At 40.8% G+C, this 17,316-nt stretch overlaps 1 protein-coding gene across 1 annotated transcript in view; it reads right to left on the reverse strand.

The window, feature by feature from the left end:
* Positions 1-17,316, reverse strand: part of DISC1 (DISC1 scaffold protein) — a 205,931-nt gene that overhangs the window by 145,766 nt on the left and 42,849 nt on the right.

Raw genomic sequence — 17,316 nt, forward strand, 5'->3', positions numbered from 1 at the left:
ATAAGCCAGAAAAGCTTTGATTAGTCAAATCAGAGGGTTTTGAGCTAGGCCACAAATGGAAAACCTTTACAGTTCAGTACTTTCCTCATGACCTCACTGCCTACAATTTTGTGTGATTAGTGTTCCTTCCCTTCTAACATTTTCAATGCATGTTACTATCAGAGTAACATCCATCTGTGCATGCGTTTTACTGCTTATTCTCTTTCTTTATCCTCAAAGGGGTTTTAAGAAGAGGGGTTGTTTACATTTGCTGGTTTAGTGAAGTGATCCATTTTTACAATAATCTATCATTAGTACTGATCTCCCTTCTGTGCCGATGGGGTGGAATGAAGACACAGAATGTACTAATGAGACTAGATCTCCCTGGGCCAGCAGACTGTTCTGGGGTAAACTCATGTTGCTGCTATTATTAGGGTGCAAAACGCTGCCAGAAAGCTCTAGCTGAAATGACCACCACCCAAGTTACCACAGGGTCCAGGCCTTGCCCCCAACAACCACGTGTACATGTGTGCATACTCTTCCAGCAAAGCAGAAACACCTTTTCAGCAGTGGAGGTAAACCACATCTGTGGTGTGTTCCTCAGGGACCACAGCTGAACAGGTTTGTCCTATCCCTATCACCACAAGGAAATTAGAATTTGGGCCCGGATGAGACTCCTCAGATCATATTTTGACCAGAAAAACGGATCAGCATTTGCATGTCGCATGGAATTTCAAACACAGCCATCAAAAATATCACTGTTACAAACAGAAAAGTAAGGGTTAGATTGTGACCAGTGACCGCTGAACACCAAAACACGTGGAAACACCTCATTTTACTCAAACCGTTCACCATTGGACTTCCTGCATTACCCGAGCAGGAGTTGTGGCAACCCTCTACAGCCATTTTAACGACGTTGTCCTTGTTCTTTGACATCATTATGCTCACACTGTGTTTGTGTGTCCAGTTGTTTCATTGTTCTACTCCTACCCATCCTGGCCCTAGAAACAGGCTATTTTAGGAAGGAAAACAGATGAGGGCATCCACATGCCAATTCATTCTCTCTCTCTATTAATTCTTGGCTGCATCCTGCTTTATATATTCCAGCCTACACAGTATTCAATTAGTTTCTACTAACAGACGTTTCTAAATAATTTGTTCCACTGGCATTTTATAAGTACTATTGCTGGCTATATCTCTGCTTGTTATCTCTCAGCACTAAATGATTTTTTTATCCTTTCAGCGTTGCAGTTAGGGGTTACATCTCAAGAGACTCCAACACCACCGAGCTAAACCGTGCATCACTTGGCTTTTAGGCTCGTCTCCTGGAAAGAAGACCCCGCGGTTTGACCTGGCTGATGTCTTCAGCGCATGGAGAGACTAAGGAACCTCAGTGCCGGCTACAGAGTAAGGAACCACACAAACAAGGCTCATCTCAGTCCGGCTTTCAGCACTGCAGCGCAAGAGAGATCTGGATCAAGCAGAAGTAATGGGAATGATCAGAAGTCTAGCAAATAGGACATGTGAAAGAGAGGGCAATAAGCAGGGTTCCTCGATCTAGTGGAGATAAAGACCGAAAGGAGTAGCTTTCAGTACCATTACATACCAGGCAGCTGCAAAGAAAGCAGTAATACAATGCTATTCACCTCTCCTCAGAACTTGAGCCCTCAGTAACAAAGCTGAGCTGCACTAAAGGAGATGAGGAAAGACATTAGATACAGTAAAGCACTAAAACAATCTGCTTGGGACAGGCAGGAAATCTCCACCAGTGTTGGTTTTCAGGTCAGACAAACATCTCTCAGGAATAGCTCTGGCATAGTTTTTAAGGTCAAGGCCAGTAAGATCAAATGTGTTCTCCTAACATCACTTCCCACCATATTTTCTAGGATTTTTCAGCCAAGCAGCAGACACAGAAGGCCTTTGCTATTTGTAAGCCATCAGACTCAAGGACACCACTTTCTTTTACCCTCATTTTAGTCTTTTAAACATGTTATTCCAACACAGAAAAGACCTTCACAGATTCCCAGAGCTCACCAACGGACTGACACCAAAAGAAACCACACACACTCAGATACCTACATCACACACAAAGGCTTAATACTTCCTTGCTCTGTCCGATACTTCACCTCAAAATAAGTCATTTAACACACAGCTTACATGAAAAAGCAAACCCCCTGTTTGATGAAGTTCTGAAATGAAGGAACTTTCATGCATTCAACACATACTGTTTCACAGACAAGCACTTGGAATAAGGCTTAATTCTCTTTAACAGCCTTTTATCTTACTATATTCTGATGCTAGCTCGCTGCCTTGCAGCAGTCCTACGGATACCCTAGATGAAGCTTCTACTTCAGTGCAAACAGCAAAAGTTAACCCTTAAATTACCCTCCCTCCCAACCTGCTACTCCCTAGTGCACTTCAGACATCCCACTCAATTTATAGCCAACCCCCAGTAAAGGGCTGGAAGATGCTAGCTGCTGTTCTCAATTAAACAGAACACAGTCAGAGAAGTACATTGTCTCCAAAGATTGTATTTTTTAATAGCTTTGAGCAAACAAAGCAATTTCCATATTTTTAATTGACCATATGAGAACATCTGGCTACCTCTCTACTTTTTACATATTCTGATATTGGGTTTATTCCCTTGAGCACAAGGTTCACTTTATCAGAACTATTTATCATCATTTAAAAAACATTTAAGAAAATCATCACAGTAAGGGTAGAACCTTATTTGCTACATACTGCATATATTTATGTTTATTTCTATCTGTTCTTTGCCAATAGGTCAGAAGATGATCAATCATGCTATTCTACAAATTGCTGGACATTATGAAAGCATTTCCTCAGCTACTTCAACTAGAGAAGGCTAGTCAATTCTGCCCCACAGTCCTGTAAACAACCCCCTCCTCTCTTTCCCTCACTTCCCCCAAAAACCTGAAGGACCTAACCCACGATTTGTGTATGGTTTACAGGCGTAAATCACACGCTGCAGCCCTAAAAATCTTCTTCTTACCTGCTAGATACTTCCAGAGCCAGATAACCTCCCCAGCATTCACTTTCTTAAAAACTTAAAGCTTCCAAGATGACTGAAGTGGTTTTGTATACTCAGCATCAAAGACCTTGTTACCTATTTTGTAAGAACTAAAGAAGTCCCAGGTTCAGATCCAAAGATCCCTCTAGCAGCCTGTCTCCAACCATGCACAGCAGCCGGTCTTTATAGAGAAGAGACTAAGAACCAGGGTGCAAAGTGTCCCTTTGTCTTGATACTGTTCCTGAACCTCTAATGTCTGTCAGCTGAAAGACTTCCTAAGCAAGACAATACTCCTAGATCACTTCACTGCTTGAGGGGAAAAGGGGGGGGGGGGAGGAAAAAATCTACACCTGTCCACCAGAAACTTCTCTTTTCTCAGGCTATCTATAGTTTTGGTCTCCAAAATATACTATAACAGAAAATTTCAAAATGGAATTATGAATTATTTAAACACATACCCCATTTGGTAATTTTAAACCTAAAGTCTGACGATCTTACTAAGCATTTCCTTTCTTTTTTCTTTTTTTTTTTTTTTCTTTTTTTTACTGTAAATAAAACATTCCTTCTTCTCCCTCCCTGCACATTAATAACTTAGGCATCGTCATGTTAAAACTGCACTGCGCATTTTCCAGGAACAAGAGACTTATATTAGCTAAAGCAATGCTACAAAGGCTAGAAAGTGAGAAGTCTAATACAGAGCTTGAATACGTGACTGAAATGCAGCTGGAGAACAGACTAGTAAGCAAGGTGTCTATGGCCCAATTACTAGCATTAGCCTCCTGCAAAATTACTTGCAGGAGAACATGCAGACCAATTAATATCCAAATACGACAAATAAAGACACATATTGTCTTAAGAACTGAAGGCATTACAAGCAACTGGAGTACGCACGTGCTCTTAAGGATAAAATAATTAACCATTTAACAGTACCAAAAAGATACACAGTAGAAGACATTCAATTCCTTGCAAGTCCTAACACACTGGATATGCATGAAAGGGAGCTTCAGATTACATTTGGATAGTTGAGCAGCTAGCCCTTACCATGTGCTGTCTGGTCACTGGTACAGAGCAAACCCTCTTCTACCTTCTATTCAGCCCTGTGTATGGAAACCAGCAAAATAAACCCAGTGCAGAGTCAAACTGTACACCCGGGCAAGGCTGGCTGCAAGAAGGCATGGAGCTGGGACAGACACTGGAAGAGCCCGCAGAAGCAGCAGCTGTACCCCAGTGCTACACCCACCCTACTATGTGGACTAAAAGGAGCACACGTGCAGAGCAAAACAGTTCAGTGCTAAGGCCCCAACATCAGCAGTTCAGAGGTTCTTTCTTCAGACTAGGTTTAGTGTAGTCCCATGGATCAAAGGCCAGTTAGTAGTTGGAAGCTCTCAGGCACATCTTCAGACTTTGTTCCACCTGAAAGAAGAACAGTCCATGCACTCCAAGACTGCTCTACAATGCAAAACAAAGCATTGTAAATGGGACAATTGGGAGATGCCCTTCAAAGGCTCACACATCTATGCTGAACTAAAACGCTACTTGGGCCAGGGTCCTTGGAATACTTCCAGCAGTCAGTGGAAAAAGTAGCTCCTGGAAAGACCAGTAAGCAGAGGCTAAAGCTTTCCAGACAAGGCTATAACCCCCTGGGTACCACAGCCAAACGTTTCTGTTCAGTTCATAAAAGACTAGAGCATAATGGCTGCTAGAGCAAAACACAAATGAAATCACCCTGCTTACCCACCACTTTATTTTTTTCCATTCCAACCAAAAAGGCAACTTTGTGAAATTCAGCACTTCAGCTGTGCTTCTGAACTGCCAAGACTACCTTGAGGAACAGCTGAGCAAACCAAACTCCTGGCTGTTGAACATACCCTTTGGAACTGGAAGCAACTGCTACAGAACTCACCGCAAAGCAGGAGGGCCAAAATCTGTAGAGTGCTACAACTCCATAATTCTTTGTTTTGTGTGTATTCCTCAGTTATTTGACACTCTTAGTCCAGGTGAAAAACCCCTTCCAATTCCTGCTTTACCCTACTGAGATGCTAGATTGACATTTGCCTCCAATTCTGCTGCTATTTAAAGTTAAAAGACTAGTAACCTGAAGAGTACAAGAGAATAGGTTTCCTGCATTCCCAGCCAGACTCATGGCATCAGAGCAGCCAACACGCACAGCAATGACCTGATGTCACATTTGATGCCACAAGCTTCCACTGCTGCAGGCAAAAATCAGCTGTCTCCCATCTCTCCACTCCTTTTTCCTTCCCAGCAACAAGACGCTAGTATACATAAATCGGGTGGAGGAGGAAAGGGAAGGAAACCTGGTACTTGAAATAGTCCCTGCAAGAAAAGCAATGGAGAACAGCATCTGAAGGATTTCTTACAAGGACTGCTCAAGCAGGCTCTCTGCCTCCCAGCAACCTCTGCATTCCCCCCCATCAGTCCATAACAGTTACAAGCCAGGAAATTGCTGCCTCTTTAAAACACATATAACACATCAGAGTTTAATGTACTGAACGTCAGTGTTGCAGCAGAGTTGGGAAGTCTGAAAGCTTTAAAAAATACAAGAACAGACACATTTCAGCTGTTCTACTTCTTATAAAAAGAAGCTTGACACATTAGCAGATATTGATTTCCCCTCTCTAATTCATATTGAATTTAAGAGCATTCATTTAGGCTTTGAACAAAATGCTAAGTTCTCAGAAGTTTCACAGTTGGTTCCCCCGAAGCTCAACACTAAGTTTCCCACTTACAGTTTACATCTTAACACTTTAAAGTCTATGCTGTATATAAAACTTCTTCCCAGAAAGGTGCTAGTGCAAGCCTAGTGTAGGCTTTCAGCATAAATTTTGACCAGTGCCCCTACTTCACAGAACGTCCATAGCAGCAACACCGCTCACAGATTGTGGCTCAGATCTGTAATGTGTCCTCTGTCTCTTAGTAATAACAGTTAAATGGAGCGGTGACTTATGGGCACAAGCCGTAGGACTCAGGGGGGTTTGTGAGGATGTAGGTACAGTTACTTTTAATGTCAGCAGGAAGATGAGCAAGAAGCCATAAAGCCAGAAAGGTTCTTCCAGCATGACTCTGGGAAAGGAGGGGGAGAGCCCAGCGGGAAATGTCAAGAGTCCTGACTTGGGTGATTAATCTCTGAAGTTACTTGGCCAGTGTTAGAAAAATTTTGCTTGTCCATGCTTCTTTCTCATTATCACCTGAAATGATGTAGGCTGAACTATCCTCACGGCTGTTCTTTCCGAGCTGAGTTTAAGGCACAACAGGACTATCTGGATAAATCTACATCACAATTTCCTGTAACATGACTATCCTGCAAGCAAAGTAGTTATTATTTGCCACTATCATCTCACAGAGGAGCTTCCAATGGAGGCCAGAACCCAATTGTTTTAGGCTCCAACAACAGGGGAAAAAAAAAAAATCCTACTCCAATAAATTTCCAATCAACAAAACAAATGACAGCCAAAAAGACAAATGGAGAGGACAAAGCATCAGACACACAGTATGGGTGAAAATGATGCACGATACTTGCAGCATATCAGAAGCAGATTAATCACCACTGCCTTCATAACAGCAACAGTTTTAATAAGAGCTTTGTAAGTATTTCACATTGCAACATAAACTAGCCACTTCCATAATTTTCTAAATGCCGGAGTAATTACATTTGTTAAAGTGCCTGACACTCATAACAGTTGCTTAAATAGTGGATGGTTTTCTGTTTGTGACAACCCCTTATTCATCTTTGTAACTGAACTAAAACAAAGGTACAATTCCATACAGTATCTATCCCAAATAGTCCTTATCTTCAGATTTGCTGCATTTGTAAATTCTTTCAAACAGCACAAGAGTTTTAATGCATAGGCATTTTTTGAGACATCGTTTCTGTTTTAGTCAAGTCACAATACAAAATAAACTGTGCCCTGTTGACTGTTTTCTTTTCATATTCTTTTGTAAACGTCAAGTTTCCAATGAAACCACTGAGATAGCTTCATTTCCAATATGACTTTACAGTAAAAATAATTTACAATAACATCGAAAGATACATTAAAGGAAAAAACAAGCTGATTGCTGGTGCACTTTATATATCAACGTTATTTTGTAAGCAGTGCTGACAGTACTGTCACTACATATGAAATTGTACAGAAATAAAGAAAAACACATACCACTGATTCCAGGCTGAATCTGCATTTTTTAAAAAGTAAGGCTATGCAGCACAATGGCACAGATCCCTATTCTGAATTAAATTCTACTCTTAAAAAGATCCCTCAAGACAAGGAAGCTAGCAGAAATCAATGCAAAGCTCCTCAGCTTGCAATACAGCTCCCTTCTTTTATTGGAGATGGTAAAGGAAGAGCTTTGGTAAAGGTTTCCAATCAGCATAGTTCACATACATGAACAACTGTCAGCTATATATTAATGTTGACTGAGGACGATTCAATCCCAGTTCACTATGTCCCTTTCCTTGCTCCAGGAATCTCTAAGCCAACCTCTACCTTTCTTGACTGCCTCTGAATAAATGCCACAGGTTGATTAGAAGACAGCCCAGTCAATTAACAGTGAAACAACGCAATACTCTACAACCAATTGCATTATATTGTGAGAAACCAGTCATTTTTATAAAGCAAGTTCTAAATGCTCTAACAAGAATTTTAAAAATCTGATGGACTATATCTGGGCTTTTATATCAAGGATTTTATAACCAGAGACACAGTCAGATTATGTTGAGATTTTTTTGTACCAGGCTCTATTTAAGCACATATTGTGAATCTAAAGTGTTTTGTTCCAGCTGTCAAACAAAGAAAAGGCTCCTTTGTTATTGCCTAACCTGAATATATTGAGAATACCATGCTAAAGCACACCGTTTTTTGTTGTTGTGATAGAAGTCCAAACTAGTATAGACAATATAAGAAATGCTGCACAAAGGTGGTTCTTCATACTTTTAAAAGCCATGCTGTAAAAATGCACAGCAAAGCAGCATGAAGTCTAGGCTAAGAAACACCAATGTGTAGGTGTGGAGTTGCTTTAAGTTGAAGTTTGAAAGACAATAGCACAGATTTTAAAATATGGTGTACATTAAAGTGTGCAATGTTCCCCGAGGACTATAATACATGAAGAAATCAGCTTGCAGTCTTCCTTAAGCCACCAGCTACAGATCATCACCACCAAAATGCAATTAGACAACATTATCTTCCTTTTGTGGCAAGGCACACTGATGAAAAGGTATCAAATGTTCTTCCTTACAGAATGGATATTATACATAGAGAACTATAAAGTGAGTACAAATATGTGCATATAACCCCAAAATGATTACTCTGAAAACTGCAGTGGGGAACTCTACAAGGAAACTTGAAGCTTTGCTCTAGAAACAAAAGGTGAGAAAGAAGATAAAGGAAGTCTTTGTGGTAGCTGAACTGCAAACAGTACATCCATTCATTATGGATGAGTACCTGAATGCCAGAATTATGCTTTTGGTTAAAGAAAACCTTTTTTCTTCCTGTATTCCCTCTCCTGACTTCCCACAATAGTGCTCAATGTTTTCTTGTATTCCAGGTCTCCACTCTCACATTTAGTAGCCTACATAATCTCAAATATATACATCTAATTTGCTCTTTCACTGTTCCTTCTTTATCCATCTTCAAGAGTTGAAACTTAACCCTTGAATTAATCTGATACCTTTCCCAAGCACTCCGGATCAGTAGATGCAAAAAGAAAAACAGTTTAAAAACTACTGAAGATGCTAGCTTAGTTCAGCCTAGCCATGTTTCCAATTTCCACCATCCACCGCTATTCTAGCACCCAGAAGTTAACGCTGTTCTACTTCATCCAGAAAAGGCCATATTCTAAGAAAGCAAGCAATAAGAGAGAACAGTTTACAACATTTGTAATTCGTTCTTAGACTATTTTGCCTGCCATAAGTCAAAAATTACCTCACAAATTTTAAAATTTCATAGAATCATAGAATGGTTTCGGTTGGAAGGGACCTTTAAAGGTCATCTAGTCCAACCCCCCCTGCAATGAGCAGGGACATCTTCAACTACATCAGGTGGCTCAGAGTCTCATCCAGCCTGAGCTTGAATGTTTCCAGGGATGGGGCATCCACCACCTCTCTAGGCAACCTGTGCCAGTATTTCACCACACTCATCATAAAAAATTTCTTCCTTGTATCTGTCAGATCCAATAATTTCCACCAGCTCAAGGAATCTGAATTCAATGGGAAAGGAAATCGCTTAAACACAGAATAGTTGCTGACTGTTAATATCTGGTGACTTATTTCCTGCCCTTCCCTTTGAACTTGGCTCACGAATCAATTCCCTCTCCTCAGCAACTCACAGATACCTTTACACCCCAGTTTGTCCCCACTCTGTTTCTCTGCCCCTTCATCCTCTTCCCTTCCTACGCCCTCCATCTCAGCTAGCATCTGCTTCTTCAGTCTCCTTTCTTTCCTGAAAGTGATTTGGGTTCCTGGATTTCTGCTGCACTTCAAATTACACTGCCAGATTTACATGGAGGCCTCCATCAAAACTCCTTTTTCCCCCACCATACTGCAGACCATAAACAAAGGTTAGAATAAAGTTAACTTTTGGTGGGGCACAGAGATACAAAGACAGACAAAATAAAGCTTTTTAACTATTTAACCTACAGATGCTGTTTATTTGGCTTACATATACAAACACTAAGCCCTTGCCTGTTTCTTAACTACCATCTTCAACATTGCTTTCCCAAGACTGCTTTTGGTACCAAAGCATACACAGGGTAAACAGAAAACAATTTAAAGAATTTTGGGCAGTCACAACTGTAGTTGGATCCTGCAACTCGGGGCAGGGGCGAAAGACTATCAAATAAAAAGCTGTAAACCCTCCCCCCCCCGCCCCGGAAACTATATCTCAAGCATACTTTGTCCAATTGACCCCCAATTTCAAAACATTCAATATTGCATGACATTCCCAAAATGGCATCAAATTCTGTAAAAAATTCAGAAAGTTGCAGGGTTCAGAGCACTGTGCGAAGTAAAACTCTACAGAAACGGGCTGTCACACTGAGCTAGAACAAAGCTGCACCTCACCGCGATAACCTCAGAGGAGGCACTTCCCCTGCTATCATGTCATACTTTGTGTCAGCAGCTTCGCAGCAGTGTAACGTATTACATTGCAAGTCACCACCTTCTGCCAAAGCACTGCCTTGAAACAAAGGCTACTCCTGCTCCCTACGCACATGTTACAGCCCTTGCACTACCTACTTACTGCCATGAACTGTTCCACTGCATGAAAATGAGAAGATCTTCCCTTACTGTCACAGAAACCCAAGGAAGACAAAACACCCCAAGCAGTCTTTACCTTTAAGTATTTTCTAAGTCTTCCAAAACAGATTCTTAGCCATCACATTGCTGAGCAGTTATGTTTTCACAATGTCCTACAAACACAGTGTTCTAAGAGTATCTCAAAATTCTGTTCCCCCCCACCCATCCATCACCATTTGTACAGAATTTCTTGTGGAATCATCAACAGCTTAAGAGTATTATAGGAAGAAAAACAACAGAGAAGAGTTGTTTAATTTCCCCACAGGGAGCTCACAAAACAATCTATCAGTCTGCTCTGCATTGGAAAGACTGAAACGAACACATGAAAGGAATTAACATACAATACCTCACCAACATAGGTATATTTTTATTGCTGATTCCCATAAGGCTCTCAAATCACTAAATACTAACCAAAACATCACAGGACCTGTAAATTTTAAGCATAATGTTAGGGGAAAAAAAACCCACACAATAGGAGTAGTTACAGGCATAATCAAGACAACCCATCCAGAAAGAGTAACTTTTCTTAGTCCACACTTTCTTTTTATGCATCTACACAAACCTATGTTTTCATGAAAAACAAAAAAAAAAAGCAGTAAGAATATACAGCATAGTTTCATGGAAAGGGTTCTGCCCATGACTGTACCAGGTGGCTTCAAGTCAAGCTCTGCCTACTCTCCCATGAGCAGCAATTCTACAGGGCTGCATAACACAATCTGAAATGAATAACCCCATTTCTTTCAGCTTCTAGGTCCTCTGTCTGTAAAAATGTAGATAGTAACAATTGCTCCATAGGGGCCTCATTAGGCTTAATTAACACCTGTATGAGATCTTCAGATAAAAGGATTGCTGTAATTACACAACCTGAACTGCTTCTCGCATAAGAAACCTTGTATTATCCCTTTCATAATTTGACCTTTTCTTAAAAGTTAGTGCCCTTTTGTTCTTTTACAGGACTCTGTTCCCTATAAAAGATTACCACCACCCGGAGTCACCTTTTCATTTTCTAATTTCAAAAGCAGATAAAGTCCAGCCCCACTTTCCTATTTGAACAAAAGGGATCCTGGAGTTTTGGTGGTGGTTTTTTTTTTTTTTTTAAATCATTGTCCCCCTACCTTCCTCCCTTACACACACACATACACACTTTATTTTTTTTCATGTTTATGATTTTCTTTTGATCCTGCCTCTGAAGCTGTCCCCACTGTCCCAGCACAGACCTCCTGAAGTGCTTCAGGCGTAAGAATTACCTCCGGAGTGCACAAGGCAGCAGACAGGGCTGCACACGGGAGGATGCTGACAAACATCGGTGGGGAGAAGGCCACCAAAAGGCTCTTTAGACAAATCCCATAACCCTTTAACTCCACTTGGGTCCCCATTCAGCAAAGCAGTTACAAATGAGACAACATCCCACTGAGCACCAAGCACAGTCAGAGACCCAGCCGGATTGCATTCACGCAGGAACAGCAGAGCCCAGCCAACGACAACCACTGCAAAGCAGCTTGACCACCTCCAGCTTGCAAATCCACAGAAGAGCCTCTCGCATGTCTAACCTGAGTGGAGCAGAGCAGTACCAAGGCACCTTTGCTGGTCTCCATGCTTCACACTACTAGACTTTAAAATTTTACATACAGGCTCACTGCATTGTTCCAGCCTGAGCCCATGAAGTATCACTGCCGCCAGCAGCCTCTCCACCTGCTCATCAGAGCTCCTCAGGCTGGAAATTCAAGCTGCCAGACCAGTATCTGTGCTGACTGAGAGCCAAGTGAGAATGGGAGCCAGGAGGGAAAGGGAAAGAGGGACAGAGTGGGACCCTGATGGGACTTGACCTGCAAAGGCAAGGGCAGGAACACCGGCTAGAATCCAAGCTCGGGAGAGAGGTTTGGCTATTGCCACGCTCTCCAGAAGGGGTTCAGAAAAGCTGGTGCTCCAGAAAGGATGAAGGATTTACCATTTTAATATAAACCCACATACAAAAGACAGGACGTCTTTCAAGTGTGATCCTGTTGTAGGCCCCAGAATTGCAGCTCACCAGACACGGGTTCTGCTTCCAGCCCTGCATCTGAGCTTTCTACACATCTGCAAGAATGTAAAATAAACACATTAAAGCCTACTATCTTCTGTAGCATGTGTTACCTACAAATGAAAACACTGCAAGAAATAAGTTTTTTATTAGCACACAGCTTCACAATAACTAATCTCTACCTTCTTCATGAGTTACAATTAAATAGTATTGCTACAGCAGTGAATCTTGCTATGAATTTCACTCTATGCCAGTGCACCTACACCACCTGTTTTACCATAGCAAAATAAACATTTCTATCCAGCCTCCCACCTTGACTCTGTCCAGCAGCATCCCCTTCTATTGAAATTGTTAGAGCAGATTGTTTTTGAAATAACAAGTAAGGATTACAGTAACATTAACAGCAACCTCTACAAACACTTTTTTTTTCCCTTCCAAATACCTCTTGCAAATGCAACAAAAAATAGCTGAGCTGCTTTCCCCTCCCACACCCATTCAGCTCCTCTTTACCTCAACTGGACAGCTTGAGAAGAACTGTGGTAAAATACATAGATCAGACAGATGGTATTTGCTGCTCTTTTATCAATGCTGCTGCTCAGTAGTTTTAAAAAGCCATGATAATTCATTACTTGAATAGTCTCGGATAGATCCCAGGTTCCACTACAACTTTGTCTTACGCATTTTGTAAGTGGAATTATTTTATTTACAGGAAGTATCAGAACCTTCAGCGAGGGCAGAAGGAGATACTGGATTATACAAGACACCTGAAATAACTGACTATTGTTCTTTGGTTTTAAATTTCTCCTCAAAAAGCACAATCCTCTCCCTGCTTTATTTCGACAGATCTGGAGAGCAGCTGACTTTGGCTTCCTGGCTGGAGCAGTGGGACAGGGACAGTTTGGCCTTCCTTTACAGTTCTCTTTATGCTGTCCACCTCACCCTAACATGTGCTTATAGCTCCCCATTCCTCCCCATGTCGTGGTTTAACCCCAGCCAGCAACTAAGCACCACGCAGCCGCTCACTCACTCCCCATCCAGTGGGATGGGGGAGAAAAATCGGGAAAAAGAAGTAAAACTCGTGGGTTGAGACAAGAACGGTTTAATAGAACAGAAAAGAAGAAACTAATAATGATAATAACACTAATAAAATGACAACAGTAGTAATAAAAGGATTGGAATGTACGACTGATGCACAGTGCAATTGCTCATCACCTGCCAATCAACACCCAGTTAGTCCCTGAGCGGCGATTCCCTGCCCCCACGTCCCAGTTCCTATCCTAGATGGGACGTTCCGTGGTATGGAATACACCGTTGGCCAGTTTGGGTCAGGTGCCCTGGTTGTGTCCTGTGCCAACTTCTTGTGCCCTGGCTGGGCATGAGAAGCTGAAAAATCCTTGACTTTAGTCTAAACAATACTGAGCACCAACTGAAAACATCAGTGTTATCAACATTCTTCACATGCTGAACTCAAAACACAGCACTGTACCAGCTACTAGGAAGAGTTAACTCTATCCCAGCTGAAACCAGGACACCCCACAACCAGAACTTCTCTCTTCCCAGAATTATATCTGACCATTATTTAATATATTAATAAATAACCAAAGAAGCTACTCGTATATTTCAATCTCTGGGTGGAATGTGTATATATAATACACACACACACACATCCTCCCACCCTCTTGGGAGACATGTCTTTCTTGTCATATACTGAAAACTGTTTATCTGACTTTTATTCCTCTTCCTTTTATGGACAGAGGTGTTAAGACAACAGGCAAGGTTAAAATATAGAAAACCACTGTTATTTGGTTACAGAACAACAAAGAGAGGAAAAAGAGTTAAACCAATAGATTTTACTCTGAAATATCACTTTGATGACTGTTTTGCTAGAATTTCAGTTAACCAGTGTTCAAACTGCTATTTAGGCAGCAGTCATTTCTAAGCAAGTTGTTCCTCAGTGATGGAAGATATGCAAATAACTTTTATCATGCTATTTACTAGATGCTCCACATTTCAACACATACCTTCTTCCAAACAATAAGATCCTGTCAAGTTAGTGTTCCATCAAATCTGTCAGTTGCAACTCATTTGGTGCTACAGGACAAGCCGACACATTGCATAAAGGTCAAGTGGAAAAATGTCCCTTCCACTACATCAATATCATAAATTGGTAAAGGTCACTCCATCCAATAATTGCTACTACAGAAAATAACTTTGTTGTAATCTACATGATGGGGGAGGGGGGAGGAGTTCAAGTCCTTCATTTTTTTCCAAAACATGACAAACTAACAATACTGATATTTTCTTGCAGCCAATACAGTCTAATGAGAACAGCTTAACCTACAGGCTCTCTAGCTTTCACAAGTACATCAATTATAATATACAAAGTTACATGAGGACAACTTTTCCGTAAAACATGAAAATTAAAATGTCAGCATTTATTGATAGCAACACCTTACAACTCTGAGGTTCCAATCATGATAGGAACTCAGTGGGCTTCACAGTCTTTAATTAAATCTCCAAAGACTGTAGTATGGCAAGTGATGATATGCCCATTTTATGGACAGTTCATCTGAAGCAGACTGAAGTAGCTGGCCTACAGTTAAAATAGCAAAAAGCAAATATGATCATGTAGCCTAAAACAAAACGCCAAACTAAAACAAAAAAAAAAACACTCACAACACACCACAACACCCAAAAACCACAAAAGGAAATCTGTTGTGTTTTGGTTTGGTTTTTTTTTTCCTTTTAGCTCCCTATTCCTGTATAATAATTCAATCTCTCTCACCAAAACTTTTTTTTGCTTCTCCAGAAAGCATCACTCTATCATTTGGAACATCACAGTGTGTCGTAAAATGTAAAATTAATGTATACAAATACAGAAGTTAGCATTAGGCCACTTCAATGCTGGAACTGAAAACCTAAGGCTAAGTAAGCAACAGCCCGACTTACACAGAGGCATGACCCTCGATCACCCAAGGAACTCTGGGTTGTGATGTGCAGTGATGGAAGAGAAGGGGAAGGAAGATGTTTGGGTTCACCTCATCTCACTACGTCAATCCAAAACCAATTCATATACAACTCAGTGTACTCTCAGTTGCCATTATTAATGGAAGATTAAAAATTGAACACTAGCGCATAAGATTCAGATCCCGTATCATCAAGACAAGTTTGGAAAAAATTTTGCAGTTACTGGAAACAGTAGTAGAAATATTTTACACACTGGACTCTAAAAGAGAAAAAGAAAAAAACAAGGACCTTTCTCACCATAGCATGCAATCAATGCTCTCTGACTGTAACCACTGGGCTTCTGGATTTGCTGCAAAGCTGCTTAGGTCTTACTAGATTTCCCAGATGCCAGCTGAATATAACCAAAACCTGTGTGCATCCTAAGCAAGCTTTAGATTAAATCAAGAAGAAACAACCTTTTGTTAAGGAAAGGGAAAGTTAACCAGAGATGGCTGCAACTCTGTCCCTAAGATACAAAACAAACATTAGCTACCTGAATGTCTCCAGAATAAGGCTAATAGAAATTATAACATCATAGACATTAATAACAGAATCAGGCCATCCTGTCAATAAGTACCATAAGAAATACAGGACAGGTATCTGAAGCCACATACCTCTCTTTCAAAGCATTATTGTTGCACTAAAAAAAAAATAAAAATCGATCTGGCATAGCATAGTAACATATAGCTCCTTTCATAGGTTTTCCTTTCCACAGGGAAGGGGAGGCTGGAAGCTGGCCAAGGGACAGGGTGGCATTCTTCACAGACCTCTTCACTGCCACTTCAGCTGCCACGTGCAAGAATGGGAGTGATGTTTGTTTTACCCTCTGGCACACTTCCTACATGTGTCAAATTCAACTAGTTATTCAAAGATACTCAATAACATCATTACCAAGACCTCAGAAAGCCAGAATGGAATTGTAGATTTCTTCAGTGACAAGCACTATGAATGATGGCAGCATCACAATGTTAGGTTGCAAACAGTGAAGCACATCCAGAAGGAAAATAAGTTAGTCTCAAAGATCTTTGTTTTCTAGCTGTTCAGTACAAGCAGGAAATACCATTTTGAAGTCTTATCCTTTTAGGTTACAAAGCACCGTGTTTGACAAATGCACCTTGAGATGTTGATGCTTTAAAATACAATATAACCCCCTCCCCAACCCTGGAAAACATTATTTACGTTTACTTGGAAACTTAATCAAATCAATGCATTACTTTACAAATAAAATTTGCCCTTGGCCAGTTGTCTGCTACCTGAGGAGGTGAAAGCTTAAAAATCCATATTTAATAATCTAAAGAATCTGATATCCACTGAAGTCAGCAGAATTCTCACATGTGCAACCTGTTTGCAGGCTGGAGTAGTTGTACGAGCCTAAATTGCAGAAGAAAAATGTTTGAGGTTTATTTGTTGTTGTTTTGTTTTATAAAGGACTGGAAAGAAAAGTTTACAGACGATAATTTATACCTTTCCAAGCACAATCCAGCAGCCCGTAAGTACATACAACAAACCATGGGCATATTACACCAGCAGAAGAAAGAGTCTTAAGTGACAAGAATTACCAGACTAGATCAAGACTTGGGTCCATCCAGCACAGGATCGTGCCTGCAGCAGTGATGACTGGATGTTTCAACGTTTCAAAGGATGGAGAGAAAGGCCTACAGGGGCAGCACGCCAGCTTCTGGAATGCTGCACATGCTTCTGGTGCCAGGAAATCCTATGGGTTTCTTCAGGAGGCTCCAGGAATTACCAGGCTGCAATATCCTATACTTAACACAATTATGCTATGAAGAACATTAAGAAATAAGCCCTCAAAATTCTATTGTGCTAAGTTTCCAAAACATTTTCCAGAAATATTTTTTTAAACAGATTAAACAGAACATGCAATCAGGTACAATGTGTCAAATACATGAAATGGTATAATAAAAAAAATGCAACAAAGTATTTGCTTAAAGTTTTAAAGAAAGAAAAAGTCTGATT

Source organism: Accipiter gentilis, chromosome 28 (genome assembly GCF_929443795.1).
Source record: "Accipiter gentilis chromosome 28, bAccGen1.1, whole genome shotgun sequence".
NCBI lineage: Eukaryota > Metazoa > Chordata > Aves > Accipitriformes > Accipitridae > Astur > Astur gentilis.